The following is a 20521-nucleotide window of genomic DNA, read 5'->3' as shown; positions in this document are numbered from 1 at the left end:
TTACATTTTTATAGCTAAGATACATCGTTATTGGGAAACCCAGCCCAGGCCTCATCCCCTTTTTTGCATGTTCCGTGGGCGGAGATTATTTAAATGAGTAACATTATGACTTCACAAGATCCAGGGAAAAAAACGTGTTGTATTCGAAACGAGCCATTCGTTTTCGTTCCTGGAAAGTGAATGCTGTTAATTCAAATATCTCACATTGGAGTGGACTTTGAGCTTTGTAGCCTTGCAGATATTGTTATGCTCAAACAGCATTAAACACTTACTAAAGTTGAAAATCTGAAAAAAAGCATAATAGGATCCCTTTCATTTAAAGTTAGTAAACTTTGAAATTGAATGCTCAGAGACTGTCTAGTTTTAATATTTTTTGAGTTAGAGAGATTTCCTTATCTGTAATGGACCTTGACTGACAGGTTTTTTTATGACACTAAATATGAAAAGGGTGCTATTTTTTATCATATATATAAAATGATTTAAAATGACATGAATAAAATAATAGAAGAAAAGACTTGGCCTGTGTATATTTGTAGGCTGTTGGTATCACATAAAAAAAAACATAAAAGACACATTATTGTAATAAAACTATTTAATATTATAATATTTTAATATTTATAATTTTATATAAAATTAATATAATGTGTAATATATTAATAATCACTATACACATTTTAATAAATATACAGCATGTAAAAATATTAACATTTTAGATTGTATATATATATATTTATATATATATATATATATATATATATATATATATATATATATATATATATATTTATATATATATATTAAACAAATTACAAAATTAAGAAATTATAATATAATTTAATTTAAATATAATTTCTTAATTTTGTAATTTGTTTAATAATCCATTTTTTCTGTTTAGTTGTCATTGGCCAATATTAATACATTCAAAAAGAAGATTCAAAAATATGTAAAAATACTGATCAATATAATGTTAAAAAATATTGTTGCACCTTTTAACATACAGAAACATTTTCATCATAAATGTGGATAAGCAAATGTATTTTTCTGGCAGATATATGGCAGTTACATAGTGTAAACAAAACTTAATGGCTCGCTTTCTTTAAAAGAAAACCAGTCAAATCCCGTTATTCAGTGGATGTTCAGTGATTAAGCAGTCGTGTGGGGTTTCAAGAAATTGCATGTTTCTGCGTATCTGCAAAGGGGAAATTATGTTTTCAATAAATCTTTCTTCAGATCTCCACACCGCTGCTGAAATGTCAGTACAGATGGATATAATTAATAATTTAGGCAGGAGCTCAATAATCGCTTTAGCAAAATATTTTCACTCGTCTTCCCTCCCAAGAACCAAAACTGTTCTTTTTCATCTCGCTTGATGAATACTGTAATTAGCTGTGTTTGCCAAGTCAACCATCACTTTTACTATTGCTCACACTGTACACAGGCTTGGGGATTTCAACAAACCCCAAACTCTAAACACTAAATTCCAGCATGCAACTCACATGCAGGTTGTGCACATGAATGATAGCTGAAATCACTGTTGAGGAGAGGCGTGCTATCACTTTCTAAATATCTAAATCTGTATAAATCCAGCATCCAAACAACATTATTGTCTATTTCAACTGAAGATCCTCAAATGCAGCTTTTCTGTTCAGTTTGCTCGCTGCTGCCAAATGCCATTGCCAAATGTCATCAGAGTAATGTTACATAATTCAGTCAGAGCTCAGAGGGGGCACTTCTCTCACCTCATTCAATCCTCCTGATGGTGAACTTAGTAATGCGCTAATTGCTATGTTTCATGCCAGAAGTAACGGAGGAGGGCCGTGTGTGTGTGTGTCTAATGCGCCTGTAATGTTCCTGAACCTATGGAGGGATAGTCAATTTGGAGAAAAAAACACAACTCCAAAAAGCACAACCAGCGTAACGAGACACGACACCAATTACAGTGCACAAAGATGTAAATTCCCTCCGTCCTTGGAGAGCGCTAGATTCCCACAGGCAATCGAGGAGTTTATCCAGCCTGTCTGCAACTTGTAATGAGCTCCAGCTGGCCTTCGTGTCATCCTCATGGTGGAGGACCCAAAAATATGTCAGCAAATAGATGACGGTCATCTCATTTAAACCGTTTAATAGAGGGAACAATTAAACTAGTGTCCCTCAAGGAGACACTCTCACGGAACTAGAGAGAGCTCAAGGTTTATATAAGACTTTATAAAACATAGCAGACCTTTTAATTAGATTCTTTCTCTGTTGAGTTCTAAGAATAAATCATATAAAAAATGTAGACAATATCAGTAATAACAAAAACAACAATACATAATAATAATAATCTGAGAATATGCAATTGATCTCAAATAAATAAATAAAATTGAATAAATCTTATAAAAAAAACATAATTATTCATGATAGGAAATATGAAGATATTAGTCCACTTAGAATCACGCAGAAACCAAGTTATGAATGCCATTTGTAATTAATATAATATAATATAATATAATATAATATAATATAATATAATATAATATAATATAATATACTGAATTGCGTTATTGAAATTCCCATTAGAATCACTCAGAAAAGACCAATTATTAATATAATATATTGTATTTTATTATTTATTGTTATTATAATAAGCATACAGTAAACATCTTCGATAATAATTATAATTGTTGTATATGCTTCAAATATAATGTATCTGGTATGGTATTTTACATAACTAAAATAATAATAAAAAATTAACAAAATTAAATAAAATAAATCTCATAAAAAGAATAATTCATAATAGGAAAGATGAAGTGAGAAGTCCACTTAGAATCACTCAGAAATGTATGAATGTCATATGTAATTAATATATTATAATATAATATAATATAATATAATATAATATAATATAATATAATATAATATAATATAATATAATATAATATAATATAATAATATTGAAATTCCCATTAGATCCACTCAGAAATGAGCAATTATTAATATATTTTATATATAAAAAGTATATATATATGTATATATAATGTATATATATGTATATATATATAATGTATATATATATATATATATATATATATATATATATATATATATATATATATATATATATATATATATATATATATATATATATATATATATATATATATATATATATATATATATATACACTCTAAAAAATGCTGGGTTAAAAACAACCCAAGTTGGGTTGAAAATGCACCGACCCAACAATTGAGTTGTTTTAACCCAGTGGTTGAGTTGTTTTAACCCAATGGTTGAGTTGTTTTAACCCAGTGGTTGAGTTGTTTTAACCCAGTGGTTGAGTTGTTTTAACCCAATGGTTGAGTTGTTTTAACCCAATGGTTGAGTTGTTTTAACCCAGTGGTTGAGTTGTTTTAACCCAGTGGTTGAGTTGTTTTAACCCAATGGTTGAGTTGTTTTAACCCAATGGTTGAGTTGTTTTAACCCAGTGGTTGAGTTGTTTTAACCCAATGGTTGAGTTGTTTTAACCCAGTGGTTGAGTTGTTTTAACCCAATGGTTGAGTTGTTTTAACCCAATGGTTGAGTTGTTTTAACCCAATGGTTGAGTTGTTTTAACCCAATGGTTGAGTTGTTTTAACCCAGTGGTTGAGTTGTTTTAACCCAGTGGTTGAGTTGTTTTAACCCAGTGGTTGAGTTGTTTTAACCCAATGGTTGAGTTGTTTTAACCCAGTGGTTGAGTTGTTTTAACCCAGTGGTTGGGTTAAATGTTGCTTAAGACAACCAAATTGCTGGGTAAGAACAACTCAACCATTGGGTTAAAACAACCCAATTGTTGGGTCGGTGCATTTTCAACCCAACTTGGGTTGTTTTTAACCCAGAATTTTTTATATATATATATATATGGTATTTCACATAAATAAAATAAAATTAATTAATTAAAAATTAAATAATACTTTCAATTAAATAAATCTTATAATAAAAATAATTATTCATAATAGTGAAGTCCAGTTATCACTCAGAAATTACCAAGTTATGAATGTCATATGTAATTACAGTTTTTCTCCATTGGTTTGGCTCATTGAATATGATACACACTTTATGGCGTATTATACGTACAAACCCACCACCCCAACACCCCCAAACTACCCAAGAGCGTGTCATATGCACGCCAAAACTCATTTTGGCGTATACATTCCAGGGGATTGCACACTTGTACGCATTACCATGTGATTTCAAAACAACATGGACAAACCTCCAAACCACTTGGCAATTGCTCACACCAGAATTGAATTTCTAATTAATTTAATCTAATTGCAAATGTCTAAGTACATGTCTCAATGTCTCAGTACATCTTTGCAAATGATTAAGTACAGGTAGCCTACATTTAGCAAAATTTTCAAGTGAATAGATCTTGTTGAGCTAAACTGATTGTTGATTCTCAGTCTAATGGTTGTTCGCTCCAAAACGTGTCAGCGCCATTTCACTGTACAAGTCATTACATGCACAATAATCTGTTCAATTAGTCAAGATCATAATACCATGGACACCATATATGAATCCCTTGGAACATTTAATCAGTATATTATGCTGTATATATTTTGTTTTTACTATGGAAGTTACTGTATGTGATTATGGTTACAATTTCCTTGGCAGTATGAGTGCAATGTGTGATGTCAAACCTTGGAGGCTACTCTTACCATACAATCCTATTTCTTTTTTTTCCAGTATTATACACTATTGTATTCTGGAATCAAGAAACGACCAAGTTATGAATGTCACAACTAAACATGTCAACCCTTTTGCGCCCGTTACGCCCGTACCCACCAAAGCCACTGCACAACTGGCCCGAGGTCATTTGTTTTCGTCTCCCTTGTGTTTACCAGCGGTCGTGCCGGTGAGAGCTCTATAACATGTGCTGTGTGGGCCGTCACAGCGAAAAGGAATATGAGCTATTAAATGTTTCAGTGACTGGGCACAACCTGTCCAACAGACTGGCAGCCACTCACTATTAGTCAGCCATGGTGAGTGGGCAGGACACTTTCATGCCACTATGAGAGAAAGAGAGACCGGAAAGATGACATTCACACTCCAGCCTTGTCTCTAAGAAACACGTTCGCCTACCATGTCCCTCGCAGATCTTCTGTTGCGGTCTTCTTAAAGGGGTACTTCAGCTCTGGGAAGATGAATCTGTATTTAAACTGGGTCATCAATGTAGTAGAAATGTGAAATTATTTTTGAATTTGGTGCCTTCTAGATTGAGAAAAGACAGAAAATGTATTTTTGTCTCATGGGGATGAAAGACAACAATTCCCAGAATGCTTTGCTGCCATTTGAGGCCACTCCCAAAGCAACTGCTACTAGATTACTGTGACTGAGTTGGAGAAGACACAACAATTAAAAACTGAACGTGTCTATTCAATATAATGAGTGAGTCGCCGAGCGAGTGTCACAGCACTAACGCTGCAGGAGTCAGATTACATTTACCGTCATGAATGAGCTGAATGAGCTCTCGTGATGAGAGCTGAGGTAATCACGACTGCACTCGCGGCATACATTCACAACGCGAGTTCAGTCTGGCCCATTTTTAGTTCATACTTTTGGAAGCTTAAGTTTCATAGAAATTAATTTGTGAAGTTAAAACACTCACTTTGCTCCGCATAGCTCCGTTTACATGAATGCATGCAGCTGCGAGCTGAGCTGTGAGTGTGATCTCCCGTCCCCATGCGCGGGTTGAAAACATGTGGAAATAGCTCCCTCTGCTGGCTGTAGTCTTTAGCCTTTGGCAACATGACATCATGATTTTGCATTAACATACACGGCACTTTCTAAAGCCAAGTGGCGTGTTATCTGTACGCATTTTGAGCTATCCGCGTGTATGTTTACGCCATGTAATTCCGCGTGTATGTCTACGCCAAAACAAACCATCATCTCCGCGTGTATGTCTACGCCGCGTGATTCCGCCAACCTGATCTCACAGAATTAATATTTATAGCCTAAATTTATATTTTGGAGCAACTAACGCTACTCCTACCCTAAACCTTCCCACTCTGAACAATATAACACACGTAACAGGCAAATAAATGTACAGTGACATGTATTTATTGCAAAAACGGACCAAAAAATAGTATAAAAGTATTAACTCATGTTGGATTCCAAGTCTTCTGAAGTCAAAAGATATCTTCATGTGAAGAACAGAGTTGATCTTAATGTTTTAGTCGTTGAAATGATGATCGCACCCCTTTGTGAACAAAACACAAAGCACTCGTTCATATTTCTGATTCAAATGGGTAGATTTAGGAGCTGTGTGTGTGTGATGCATAGGTTTAGGAGCTGTGTGTGTGTGTGTGTTTGTGTGATGGGTAGGTTTAGGAGCTGTGTGTGTGTGTTTGATGGGTAGGTTTAGGGGTAGGCGCAGTGTAGGGGGTAGAATGAAACGGCGTAGATAAACACGCTAAAAAGCGATTATGCGTCTTGATAAAACGCCAAAATGGCATACGAACTGGCGTGTCATACATACGCCATTTCATTAGATCAGTCATGGCCAAAATTTCCTCCAATGACCCAACTATCGGGGGGGGGGGGGGGGGGGGGATCACAATCATTTGAATATACTCCAGGGTTTCTATACTGATACAAAGCCATATGCTGATCGCTGAAGTAACCCTTTAAAGATTGGGGAGAGATTCGCATGAGTTAAGACAGAGGAAGACGCGACGAACAAGCACGAGTGTGTCTCTGTATGAAACAGCTGTGCTGTAATCAGCATACTGCACTCTGGACGGGAAATGTAATTGTTGTTTAACTGAGATGAAAGCAACGACCCTTTCCAAGACAAACAAGATGCTGCTTAGTTTAGCGTGCTTTGCCTTTAGGCAACTCGCTAGCAGCGACAACACCCAGCAAGAGCACCTACTAATACAGAGGCTTGAACGACAAGCACCATTCACTGAAAAGACCATCTCATTTGTCCTTCAGTGAAGCAGTGTTCATGAATGTATACATTGTATGCTGACCATGGAACCCTACAGAATGGCCACTTCTTATCCGGTGACCACCTGCTGATGATTGTACTTGCATAGACCTTCACCCAATAACTGAATAACAAGTACACAGGCCTATTTTATTACTGTATTATCACAACCTCTGAACTTTCACATCCATTTCTGCAACTCTTTTACACCCTTCCCATCTGTGCCTTAACTCACAAGTAAAATTTAAAGAAAGCTCTACTGGCAGTGCAGAATTTATCAATTATTTATTCATTTAACAGCAACGGTAATAATAATACAGGGACCATAATATGAAACACCCACACATTCATACTGTATATAAGTAAAAGTTGAATTGGAGCATGGATGGATGGATGGATGGATGGATGGATGGATGGATGGATGGATGGATGGATGGATGGATGGATGGATGGATGGATGGATGGATGGATGGATGGATGGATGGATGGATGGATGGAAGGACGGACGGACGGACGGACGGACGGACGGACGGACGGACGGTGGATGGGTGGATGGATGGATGGATGGATGGATGGATGGATGGATGGATGGATGGATGGATGGATGGATGGATGGATGGATGGATGGATGGATGGATGGATGGATGCAGGGCAGAGAAAGATAGACAGACATATGAACGGACGGAAGACAGACAGACAGACAGATAGATAGATAGATAGATAGATAGATAGATAGATAGATAGATAGATAGATAGATAGATAGATAGATAGATAGATAGATAGATAGATAGATAGATAGATAGATAGATAGATAGATAGATAGATAGATAGATAGATAGATAGATAGATAGATAGATAGATAGATAGATAGACGGATAGAAGAAAACTCATTGTTGTTTGAAGTCTCGAGGACAAAGTTAGATTTGCACAGGGCGACTGGGACGCAGTGGCATCCAGAAGGGCTGACCCAGCCACTGGTGGTAATAGATATTAAGGCAGCCCAGCTGTTCACTCTGGGATCATTTATCTGATGAGGCTGATGTTCTGCATGAAACAAGTGCTCGCAGGCATTATTAGTCAAAAGTGGAGGAGGAGGAGCTGTCTGCTGCTCAGGCTTTGATCTCTAAAACCTCCAGCAAGGAGGGCACTGGGGTCACAACCATGGCCACTTTAACATCGCTCCAGTGCACAGATAAACAAAGACACAGCGCTTTTCTAAACAGAAATTACATAACACATTACTTTTTCTAATAAACTTCAAATACCTAATAAATACAGCATAAAGTATACATTAGAATAAAAGGTATAGATTTTATCAGCATGCATTGAACCCATGACCCATAAAGTTGCTTTTTGAACTACAGAAATAACTATAAATATGTATTATATGCCATAGAAACCTGTTACATTATTTTATTAAGACATTGGGTGATAAATTATCACCCACTGTCTTAATAAAATAATGTAACAGGTTTCTATGGCACCTTAATCCTTGGTGATTAAGCAAGTCATTCTGTTGATGGAAATACAGAACACATACAGCATACGATGTACATAATAAAGGAATCCATCTTTCATTAGTCATTTAATAGAAGCCTAGAAATAACCATCAACATCATGCCTGTGCAAGGGTAAACTATACGTCTAGCACTATAGCCCCATGCTTTCAAAGTGCTCTAGATAAATTATTTCTATGAGAGTGACCTAAAACGATCCTGCGCTACTAAAAGATACAATTACATGATTGCGGTTCTCCACTTGCCAGAAACGGTAATTTTGCGTATTAGTCCACAATGATGGTCCGCTTTTCAAGCGACCTGACAGGAACTTATCACAACGACTCGTCAAATTGAGCGTAAATATTTGATTTGCACTGCCATCTACAGGAGTAGAGCTCGAGGGGTGGGTGGTGGAAGAAAGGAGAGCCTCAGAGTTCTGCCGCGAGGAGCTGCTTCACCCGTGCCGAACTGTCCCCGCTTGAAGAGAAGTAGGTTTAGCCTTCGAGTCCAAACCCGGCTGTTGCTGTCTATGGTGCTGAAATACATTGAACCATTGTCCGTGTATTTCAAAACCATGGACAGAGACCGTCATCAGCATTCAGTTAAAAAAAGTGAACCCTTTTCAATATGAATTATCCTGAGAGAAAACCATACAGATACCGAAAGCACAACCGTAGGCTACTCGGACAGAAAACACACAGTGTTAACATACATTCCAAACGAATAATGTGACTCCTGAGTCGGTTCTCCTTAGTAAATCAAAACCATACAACGCATTAAGTGCAGTCAGATTCATGAGTCTTTTGAGTCGGTTCATTTGAGTTAATCAAACCCACTTATGAATCAGAGAAGTTAGCCTACTGTATTAAACTAAACCAAGCGCAAGACATTCTCAATGTCGTAGCCTCACTTAAAATCAACCAAAGACAATGTTTTACTTAAATAAATCAATGTTACAGCCTACTGACTGTTCGTGCATATGATGTGTTGGTAGTTATTGGATTGCATTTATGCTCTCTAAAAATCAATACAAAAGTGGAAAATAAAAATCGTTAAAAAATGTATCACTGTTTCAATTAGAAATGATCTCACCATTTGGTAACAAACTGTTGAGGGAAGTAAATGCAATAAGTATTTTTGTTCCCTCAAATTCAGTCAGTCTTTCTCAAAAGTACTAAAACTAATGGAACCGCGGTCGTTTAGAGGGAACAGAATCGTTCAAATGCTTACGATTTCTTTTCCTAATAAACAATACTTGAATTGTTTTCATCCAGCACGAGCATTTTCAATGTATTCATGTATTATTGCTTTGACTGACAACTACTTCAACAGCACACTTTTCACAATATAAATACGGGTTTGTCCATTAAAAACGCGACATAAATGCGAAAAACCTACCTTAGCTTTTAGTTAAGACAGAATGATGTCGGTCTGCGTGCAAGAGGACAGCCTACTCGTGGCCCATTAAATCCTTTGAGTGTGTGGAAGAAATTCGGAGAGCGAGACAAAAATCCCAAACGTACACGAGGCTGATGTTGATTCAAATGAGCTTCGGCACGAAACGGAGCGGATGAGAATCCCGTGAAACATTCACGAGGGCGCGTGCACATGCTCTCACCGAAGCTCTGTGGAGTCTCGAGACGTTAGCCAAGTCTCAGTTCGAACCATCTTCTCTCTCTAAAGTTTCAGTGCTCCAGCGGTCGATGATTTTTGACGGTGTCCAGGTTTGATGGAGCACATCTGGCGCTAACAGTCTCAGGGTTGTTTCTGTAGTCCCTAGCCGGATACAAAATAATACATTGTGCACCGAGTTTGCAGTTTATTATAGAAAACGACGCATTAGATGAGCGACCATGAAGAAAAAGCGTCTTTGTCTCCTTCCAAGAACTGGAAGAGATTCTGCAGAAACCTCTGCGTAGATGAGGGAGTGACGCACAAGATGGTTAACGAAGCAAAAAAGCTTGCGATAATGTAGGTTAGTGGTAATACTGTATTGACATTGCAGCTGCGTAAATCAATGTAGTCTCGTGGAAGTGCATTTTAACCACTAACTTAACAGATAAAGATTTAGAAATCGAATGCCACTGTGGACTTTTTAAACAATTCACTCGTTGTAATAAACTGAAATGGATTAAAAAAGAAAAATAAATACTAAATAATAATATTTAATAAATATATAACATATAAATACAAAATTATATTATATATATATATTCCTAAACTTAATTGTTTAAAAATTGCCATAATTGTTAGCACCCTTTTATATCAAATACTTTTCGAAGCCTCCTTTTGCCAAGATACAAACTCTATAACACACATAACACTCTGTAATGCCTGATGAGTTTGGAGAACACCTGACAAGAGATCAGAGACCATTCGTCCATTCAGAATCTCTCCAGATCCTTCAGATTCACAGCTCCATGTTGGTGTTTCTTCTCTTCAGTTCAGCCACTCATTTTCAATAGGGTTCAGGTCAGGGAACTGGGATGGTCATTTTGCGATGCGTTTTGATTTTGATGTTTGTGGTTTAGATGTTTTGGAGAAAAACATATCTTTCATAATGTGACCCCTCCCACTTTCAATTATTTTACTTCAATGAAAGTTTAGATTTTTGCTTTTTTGCTTTCTTTTTATATATATATATATTTTTACAGCCAACTTTATTTACATGGGTGTCAATAATTCTAATTCTGAATTCTGTAGATGCCACGTCGATGCATTCGCCATCTTGGAACGGTCAACATTTATGATCCGTAAAAGTAAAAACAAATGAGTTTTCCAAGATTCCACCCTTGCGCAGCCTTACGTATAGCGGCCATAGAAAAGCCGCCAATGAGACGTCTCTATGCATGCAAAATGATTTGAAAACTTTGCATCTGGGAGTCATCTTATTGAGCCTGTATTTATTTTCTAAGAGGACAATGAGCCGAAACATTCTTTTAACTATTGCCAGAATTACCCGAGATGAAATTAATCTTCTGAAATATTGAAAATGGTGGACTGAGCCCCTCAAAATCCGGACCTCAACACCATCAAGCACATTCGGGGTGAGTTGTAGAATAAACTGGACAGATCTATTGTGCATTCAAAGGAAAGCCTTTGGCTTCAGTTGCAGAAAGAGTGATATGACATTAGTGTTAAAGTTCTCAAAAATATATTGATACTATGCCAGAGAGATGTGCAAAAGGTGGACATACCAAATATTAAAGTTAGAAGTGGATAAAGACAGTACGACTCACTTCATCTGATATTTGATAGTCAGAGTAACCATCTGCATGTATGAACATTTTCATTAAATCATGTTTTGGAGGCAAAAAGGTCAATATTTCCAGGTGTTCTAATAATTTTGGCAACCAATGTATGTTTATTATATCTATGGTTAGAGGGCTACAATTTATCCAAGATGTTCATGTCTTTCTTTCTTCAGTCGAAAATAAATAATTTGAGGAAAACATTCCAGGACATTTTCCCACATCATAGACTTCAATGGCAACCAAAAAATTCCGCCTACGTTCCGCCACGCTTTCCGACGTGATTAAGCAGTCTGTGGCTCATTGAAAGATTTAGTTTAAAAAGTATAGTTTCTCTAGATAATACCCTATTCCTCATCTGGGATCCCTCTGAAGCCCCTTGAAACTGCATTGATTTGGACCTTTAACATTTTGCTTACCATAGAGGTCTATAATGTGGAGAAAAATCTCCTCAAAAACGTAATTTCTTTTCAGCTGAAGAAAGAGAGAGACAAACGCCTTGGATGAGATGGGGAGGGGTAAAATATCAGGGATTTTTATTTTTTATTTTGAAGTGAACTTATCCTTTAATGTATTGCAATCCCATTAGAAGGTTAACTATGACTTTGATGCATAAATGTATGTGTAATCTAGGGTGCTTTGAATCAATAGTGTAATCAAGATTGAAAATAAGACATCGGCTGTTCTGAACAAATGATCCTGTATTAGATGGTCAATGGCTAAATGCAGATAAGTTCTTATTCTTCTGTCTCCACCACCCTGTCCAGTAATAGAGTCGGTGGTACTGCGCCAAAGGTTAATCAATTGTCTAACGAGTTTGGTTGAAGAAATCAAATTAAACAGCTGATTGATAAGGGTCAAACGTGTGAGTGGCCCATCTACATAAAGATCAAAGAGCAATGAGCTGATCATTCAATGGCTTCTGCGCTCATTGAAACCACAGAATGGTTTGTGACTGCACTGTAAAAAGTGGTAACCTGTCACCATTACATTCAAGAGCTATTTCAACAAGGTTTTGGTGGTATAATTTAATTCATTCATGTTAAATAATAATTCTGACTTGAATAAAACTAGGATGCTACAATGTTGAAGTTACTGGAAGGATTTTGTGTCAAATTCTATGTAAAAGGGATCTGTATTACTGTAAAAGAAAAAGGTTTATAAGTCAATTTTAATTATGATATTTAGCCTCATTTTTTTCCATTAAGCCCTTATATGATCTTCTTCAAGACACCTATTTATTATTTAATGTAATTATTCTTCCATTCATTCATTCATTCATTGCAACAGCCAATCAGTATCTGACCTTCATACACACAACCATATTTATTGACTGAATCCGGTTTTCTTTACTCCCACTATGCCATTACGGTTCCTTATTGCTTCTTTTCCCCTAAAGGCATATAGCTTTTCAAAGATGGCTGAATTGCTTTTAGACATATACATGAAGGCTCTTTTCAAGCTAAATCAATAATCATACCATCATTTACAGCATCGGATGCAACAAGGTCGCTGTAGTATGTGAGCTGTTCAGAATGATCATCCTGCAATGGGAAGAAAAAGCAGATGTTTTCTCATACTGTATGCGTATTAAGGTTTAATGGATAGTTTACCCAAAAATAAGAACTCTGTCATCATTCACTCACCCTTAAGTTGATCCAAACCTGAATACATATCTTTGTTCTGCTGAATACATTTGGAAGAATGTTTGTAACTAGTAGACGGTAGTCAATGGGGGTTTGAGATCTACTTCTTTCAAATATCAGCAGAACAAAGTAATTTATACAGGTTTAGAACAACTCGAGGGTGAGTAAATGATGACAGAATTCTCATTTTTGGAGGAACTGTGCCTTTAAGGCAACGTTGCATTTTTTATTTATCTACGAACATTAAAGGCAGCGACTTGGCCGGCATGTTTTCTGATCCGCAGATTACAACCCACACAGAGCAGTAAACTACGTTGTTTGGCAAATTGGTTGTTGAAGTTTTATTTAAGTATATGCAGTTGGCAAGTCATATTTGACAGTGTTATGTTGGAGTTTTTATTTCCTCTCTGGGAAGCAAAAACAACAACAACAACACAGGACTATGAGCAAATTTGAAAGGTGAGATGAAACAGATCGTTGTTCAGCTGCGCTGTTGAGTTATTGATTCTCATGCATGTTTCACGCAGTGCGACTGCACAACTGCTACTAATCTCTCGAGTCACGTGACGTGCGCGTTCTCGTGAAGTCCTTCATTTTTAAAGCAGCATTTATTGTTATTGTTATTTATATTTGCTGCGTGGGGAAATTTATGTACCCATCTGTCTGGTGCAAAGCAGTTAGAAATAAGTGAATTGCAAAAGCGGAGTGCTGTGTGTCAGGGTGAAATATGTCTTTCGACTGCTCATGGCTGCACAATGGTGTGAGTTTCATTAAAATGAACGCGAGGCATAAGGACCAATCAGAAGCTCATCACTCTGTTTTGGCTGTTAAACCATGCAAGGGAGAAATGACAGACAGTGTGATTTAATGCCTGAGAGGACCTGAATACCAGCGTGGCACTATATAAATGCATGAATAACAATTAAAGCTTTCTTAGACATGAAGACATTACTTGAAGTGAACTCAAGAACACCAACGGCACTGAATACCAAACTTAACACAGCCGGAACTTGTTGAACCTGCATCATTAGCAGGGCCCTAACAGAGGGGAAGGATGATACCTGGTAGACAGCAACGTCAATCCATTTCCATATTAACCCAGTCAACCCCTAAACAGATGCACACTGTAGTCAGGTGAGTCTCACAAAACCTGTCAATAGCCTGTCTAGGTCAATTCAATGAAAATCTAATATTATTTTTTTAAATTTAATTTGTTTCAATTTAATATTACACTGACTAATTAATTCCCTCGCGACACCTTTTAGTGTGGGATATATTGGATATATTGGCAAGTGAACATTTTGTCCTCAAAGTTGATGTGCTAGAAGAAGAAAAAATGGGCAAGCTTAAGGATTTAAGCGAGTTTCACAAGGGCCAAAATTGTGATGGCTAGATGTCAGAGCATCTCCAAAACTACAGTTCTTGTGGGATGTTCCCGGTCTGCAGTGGTCAGTATCTATTAAAAGTGCTCCAAGGAAGAAACAGTGGTGAACCGGCGACAGGGTCATGGGTGGCCAAGGCTCGTTGATGCACATGGGGAGCGTGCAGTTTTTTTTTTCCGGAAACCTGACTGATAACCTGTGTGATAAAATATTAAGTTCAGTTTAAAAGCGCCCTAGAATGAAAAACTGAATAACTGAATATGTCATAGTTGAATAACAAGAGTTTAGTACATTGACATCTTATACAGTGAGTCTCAAACACCATTGCTTCCTCCTTCATATGTAAATCTCGTTTGTGAAAAACACCACGGAAAACCAGGCGAATCTCAACATAACACCGGCTGTTACGCAAGCATCGAGATCATTAATATGTACGCCCCCAACATTTGCATGTTCCAGGCCAAGCGGAACTGCACAGCAAATCACAGGGAGTTCTGCAGGTATTGTGAAGATACAAGTGTCACACGAGGACAGCGAAAATGGCAGATGATGGAAATAAATGTTATCTTCCAGGCTGTGTAGGGGGACGTGAGGACTTTTCATACCCTTCCCACAGAACAAAACTGTCAACGGGCATGGTTGATGTTTATCTATAACCGGATACCGCAACAATTTAATTCGAAGTTGTTCGTTTGCTCGGCCCATTTCACCACGGACAGTTTTTCTAACCTGGACAATATCAAGCAGGCTTCACTCAGCATCTGATACTGACTCAGCAATTCAAACTATATCCCCATGAGCAGTAAGTAGTGATTGTATCCACTTATTGACTGTCTAAACAATTTCTGATTTAATTGAAAGTTTCTTAGTGAGACAACATTAATGATAATATCCCCTGTGTTATTTAGATCCAGTACAATATTTTAGTAAAGTAACTCCAAGTAGCATACATTACAGTATGACAAATGTCAAATGACAAGGGTTAATATTATTACCTGCCAGTGTTGCCATATAACGCTACAAAATACAAATATAGATACATATGGCAATCCCTTTTGTTGGATAGAATAATAATTTAGCCTGTATTTCATCAACAACACATAACTCATGAGCTAACTTTGTTAGTTTAGATGCTTATAGCTCATTTGATCCTTCTATCTAACGTTAATGTGTAAAAGGTGGGGTAAGTGTTATTTGAAAACTGTTTTACAAAACGGACTCGGGGCAAGTCCAATACAAACTTGTAGCCAATCAGGTAAGGGACGTGTCTAATAATAATGGCGAGAAGAGAGCACACACATTAGCCGACAACTAATATATGCTGGCTTTGTTTGTCCATTTGCGATTGTATTGTTGCTCACTTACTTCAGCGATAATAATGACCCGTTCATTTCCACATCGTATGGAGCATCTAAATCTCCTCACTGTCGGTTTCAAGCGTCAGCTTACAAAATGTGTCCGACACTATACTCCTAATATATGTTTGTTTCCTCTTTTCATGATCTTTATAACCCTAATCGGGTCATAATTGTAATATGTCATTAGTTGGACTTGTGCTTGTGTACTTTCGAGTTGTCATGAGAACAGTTTGTGTTTTTGTGATTGCTATAATTCTAATATAGTCATAATTAATATGTTCGTTAGTTGGACTGTCATGCTCGTGTACTATCGAGTTGTTCATAAGAACGGTTTGTGTTTTTGTGATAGAAGAGGTGACTTTTTCATTCAATATTTGGCCTAGATTAGTAACCATAGACAGTAAAAGAAATGGACAGAGCGATCCCATAGACTTCACCGGCGAATTGTGAAGTCAATTAGAAGCACTCACTTCCTGATGGCTGCGCGTACTGCGCAGGCTCAGACTGAGCTTGACGACGTAAATGTGACATGAGCAACCTGTCTGACAGTTGTAAGTCTTCTAGTAGTTGTGGAAAGGGAAATCTGAATCACGTTATTTAAATGTTTTGTCCCCTTGCTTTTGACTCACTATCAGCTTCTCCCCATTCTTCTCCTTTGACTTTATCAGACTTTATGTCTCCATGTCCCCCTGACTGTCTGATAGACAGTAAAAGATTGCTTCTGAGTGTCTCCTCCTGTCTATATGGTAATCTCTCTACTGTGCGACAGAGTCGCGTTGGTTATGACGCAATCATTAGCATATTTTTACAAAAACAGCGTCTATGGGGCGATAGTGTAAGATACAAGGTAATGGAGCATTTTATACATTGTCATGTTTCTTTAGAAATAAACAATGGACAAATGGAGTCTTTAAACTACTCAGATGTAAAGTTATTCACTGTCAAATTGATGCAAAAATGAATGGGAGTAAATGCTAACAGCAGGTGATGGCTTGGTTAGCAATGGCCGCCCCTATGGGTGGTATGCTTTCTGAGTGCTAGATTTACCCCCTTGTTAGTAACTCACAGATTCTGCTGGAGTTGTTGCCTGGGTTACATATGAGTGGGGCCGAGCTATTAAAATAGGGGCGAGACCCTTATAGGGGTAGGGGCGAGTCTGTTTTAGTGATTTAAAATGACAGCAAGATAGCACCAGATAGCACTTACCCCTCCTTTAATGTTATATGTTAGTTCACATGTCTTACTGAAAATAAAGACTAAACTTACCACTCAAAAGCAGCCATTTCCAATTACAAAACAATTGGTTGTTCCTCAAAATCTTTATCTGCATCAGAAACAGGATCAAACATTAGGTTGGATGCATAATCTCTCCATTGTCATGACGGACAGTATAGATGTGCTTGCTGTCACTGAAGCCGTGAAGTGTAACAGCCAATCAGAGCAGAACTGTACATTAATATTCATGACCCTTCCAAATATGGCAAAAAAAAGGCCATTTCATTCTAGGGGCAATTTTTTGGGTTGTAAATGGATCTGTAAAACCTTACCGTATCTGGGCAATGTTTGCCGTTAAATAAGTCACATACCCTCTATTTAGATATCAGAGAACAATTTAAACTGTTCAGTAATAAGAGTTTCAAAAAGAGTTTAGAAATCACCGTAGTTACCCACGTTTGTAGGATCTCCCTCTTTTAGTAATAGAATAACAAAAGCACATTTCCAAATTTTGGGATTTTCTTTTCTACAGAGTGATAGATTCAGAAATTATATGCCAAAGGGATGTCAATAAAATCTGCAGCTAATTTTATTGATAGCGCTTCTAAATGATCAGGACCAGGTTTTTTTTCCGTATCTGATCTGAGCTACTTCTAAATGTGGTTGTAAATCAGATACATATCCGATATCTGGACATGTTCCCCTTTGAATTCCAAGCCACCGCAAGGCGAGGGTGATACGTTTGCCCTCAAATAGCTTTTTAATGTTGTGTTATGAAGCAGATGTGCCTGTGTGTGCTCGCTCACAGCTTTTTCATTGAGGTGGGAATATTATAAAGGAACAGAAACATTCATGAGCTGGTTTTCAACCTCTGCCTTAGTTTTATAAATAAAACAGCTTCACCACTGAAAGCTACACTATATTTCTCAGCATTGACGTGATAACTTTGCTGCAATTAAAGCAACAAGCTTCACTATAGGCTACTCACTCTCTCTATCTATCTCGTTTACTCTCTCATTAATTCATTCAAATTCATTTCCCAGTCTATATCCGTTCAGTCAGATTTTGCACTGCAAAACATCCATGACACCTGTTATCTTGTCCATGCTGGAAAATAATCATGGCCACCCTACATGAATTAAATAAATCATTTTACTAGCACGGACATTCAAATGTTATGGGAAAACGTGCTTGATTGTGATTAGACAAAAAATGTATGGCTACAATTTATTTCGATAGTTCACATTATACATTCAACTACATTAACTACATATCAGCTAACTCTCATTAGCGTATTAGTAGACTGTTAGGTAAGGCTTAGTACAAACCCGATTCCAAAAAAGTTAGAATTATGACATTTCGAATAAAAAAGGAATGCAATAATTTACAAATCTCATAAAATTATATTTTATCCACAATAGAATATAGATAACATACCAAATGTTGCCAAATATTGTCTCATTTTGGATTTCATGAGAGCTACACATTCCAAAAAAAGTTGGGACAGGTAGCAATAAAAGGGCCGGAAAAGTTAAATTTACATATAAGGAACCACTGGTGGACCAGTTTGCATTTTATTAGGTCAATTGGCAACATGATTGGAATTAAAAGAGCCTCTCAGAGTGGCAGTGTCTGTCAGAAGTCAAGATGGGCAGAGGATCACCAATTCCCCCAATGCTGAGGTGAAAAATAGTGGATCAGAAAGGAGTTTCTCAGAGAAAAATTGCAAAGAGTTTGAAGTTATCATCATCTACAGTGCATAATATCATCCAAAGATTCAAAGAATCTGGAACAATCTCTGTGTTTAAGGGTCAAGGCCGGAAAACCATACTGGAGGCCCATGATCTTCGGTTCTTTATGGCACTGCATCACATACAGGAATGCTACTGTAATAGAAATCACAACATGGGCTCAGGAACACAATCCACCGTGCGATTCGCTGTTGCCGGCTTAAACTCTATAGGTCAAAAAAGAAGCCATATCTAAACCTGATTGAGAAGCACAGGCATTATTCTCTGGGCCAAGGCTCATTTAAAATGGACTGTGGCAAAGTGGAAAACTGTTCTGGGGTGAGACAAATCAAAATTTGAAGTTCTTTTTGGAAAACTGGGATGCCATGTCATCCGGACTAAAGAGGACAAGAACAACCCAAGTTGTTATCAGCGCTCAGTTCAGAAGCAGCATCACTGATGGTATGGGGTTGCATGAGTGTGTGTGGCACGGGCAGCTTACACATCTGGAAAGGCATCATCAATGCTGAAAGGTATATCCTATTCTAGAACAACATATGCTTCCATCCAGACGTCATCTCTTTCAGGGAAGACCTTGCATTTTCCAACATGTCAATGCCAGACCACATACTGCATCAATTACAACATCATGACTGCGAAGAAGGAGAATCCGGGAACTGAAATGACCAGCCTTCAGTCCAGATTTTTCACCAATAACATGTGGTGCATCATAAAGAGGGGGGTGCAATGAAGAAGCAAGAAGCCTGTATTTGACAAGAATGGGACAACATTCCTATTACTAAACTTGAGCAACTTGTCTCCTCAGTCCCCAGACAAACTGTTATAAAAAGAAGAGGGGGTGCCACCATAGTGGTAAACATGACCTTGTCCCAACTTTTTGAGATGTATTGATGCCATGAAATTGAAAATCAACTTATTTTCCCCTTAAAATTAGTAAAATAGTTAGTAAAATGTCAAAAGTGGACTATCAAAATAAAAGTGTTACCAAAATATGTAGAGTTTTGAAAAAGGCCTAATTTTCTTAATGAAAAATATAATTACTTTTTATTTTTATTTTGGGGTAACATGCTTTTGTGGGTTTAAAGCATATTTTTGCTGTTACATCATTTTCTATAATTTGAATTGTCTATAAATATCCGTTTTAATTTAATAGTGAAAAGTGTCACTATTGTGTTCATTCATTCAAACACACATTATTTTTATGCATTCCAGACAAAAAGACAAATTGCTCAGTTTATATTTCACAATCTAGACTTCATTATGTCGGAACTGGGAGTTTGTCTCACAATTCTGTAAAAAAAAAAAAAAAAAACATACAAGTCTGAAGTTAGAGATATATAGTCACAATTCTGAGAAATAAATTATTGACTTTTTATCTTGCAATTGCGAATTTTTTCCTCATAGTTGAGATTTAAACAATTAATAACTCGCAATTGACTTTTATGTCTCGCAATTCTGTTGTTCTGACTTTA

At 36.9% G+C, this 20521-nt stretch overlaps 2 protein-coding genes across 2 annotated transcripts in view; one reads left to right on the top strand and one right to left on the bottom strand.

The window, feature by feature from the left end:
- The window catches only part of nlgn1 (neuroligin 1), a 399579-nt gene extending 389605 nt beyond the window's left edge, over window positions 1–9974 (bottom strand). The window contains exon 1 of the mRNA XM_067432056.1: window positions 9845–9974. The gene's annotated coding sequence lies outside the window, so the exon portion shown is untranslated. The remainder of the gene's footprint in view (window positions 1–9844) is intronic.
- Window positions 9975–10312: 338 nt separating this feature from the next.
- The window catches only part of LOC137058695 (spermatogenesis-associated protein 16-like), a 175613-nt gene continuing 165404 nt past the window's right edge, over window positions 10313–20521 (top strand). The window contains exon 1 of the mRNA XM_067432061.1: window positions 10313–10421. The gene's annotated coding sequence lies outside the window, so the exon portion shown is untranslated. The remainder of the gene's footprint in view (window positions 10422–20521) is intronic.

Source organism: Pseudorasbora parva, chromosome 22 (assembly GCF_024679245.1).
Source record: "Pseudorasbora parva isolate DD20220531a chromosome 22, ASM2467924v1, whole genome shotgun sequence".
Lineage (NCBI taxonomy): Eukaryota > Metazoa > Chordata > Actinopteri > Cypriniformes > Gobionidae > Pseudorasbora > Pseudorasbora parva.
The sequence above is the reverse complement of the archived record's forward strand: the minus strand, read 5'-3'. Positions and strand labels throughout refer to the sequence as shown.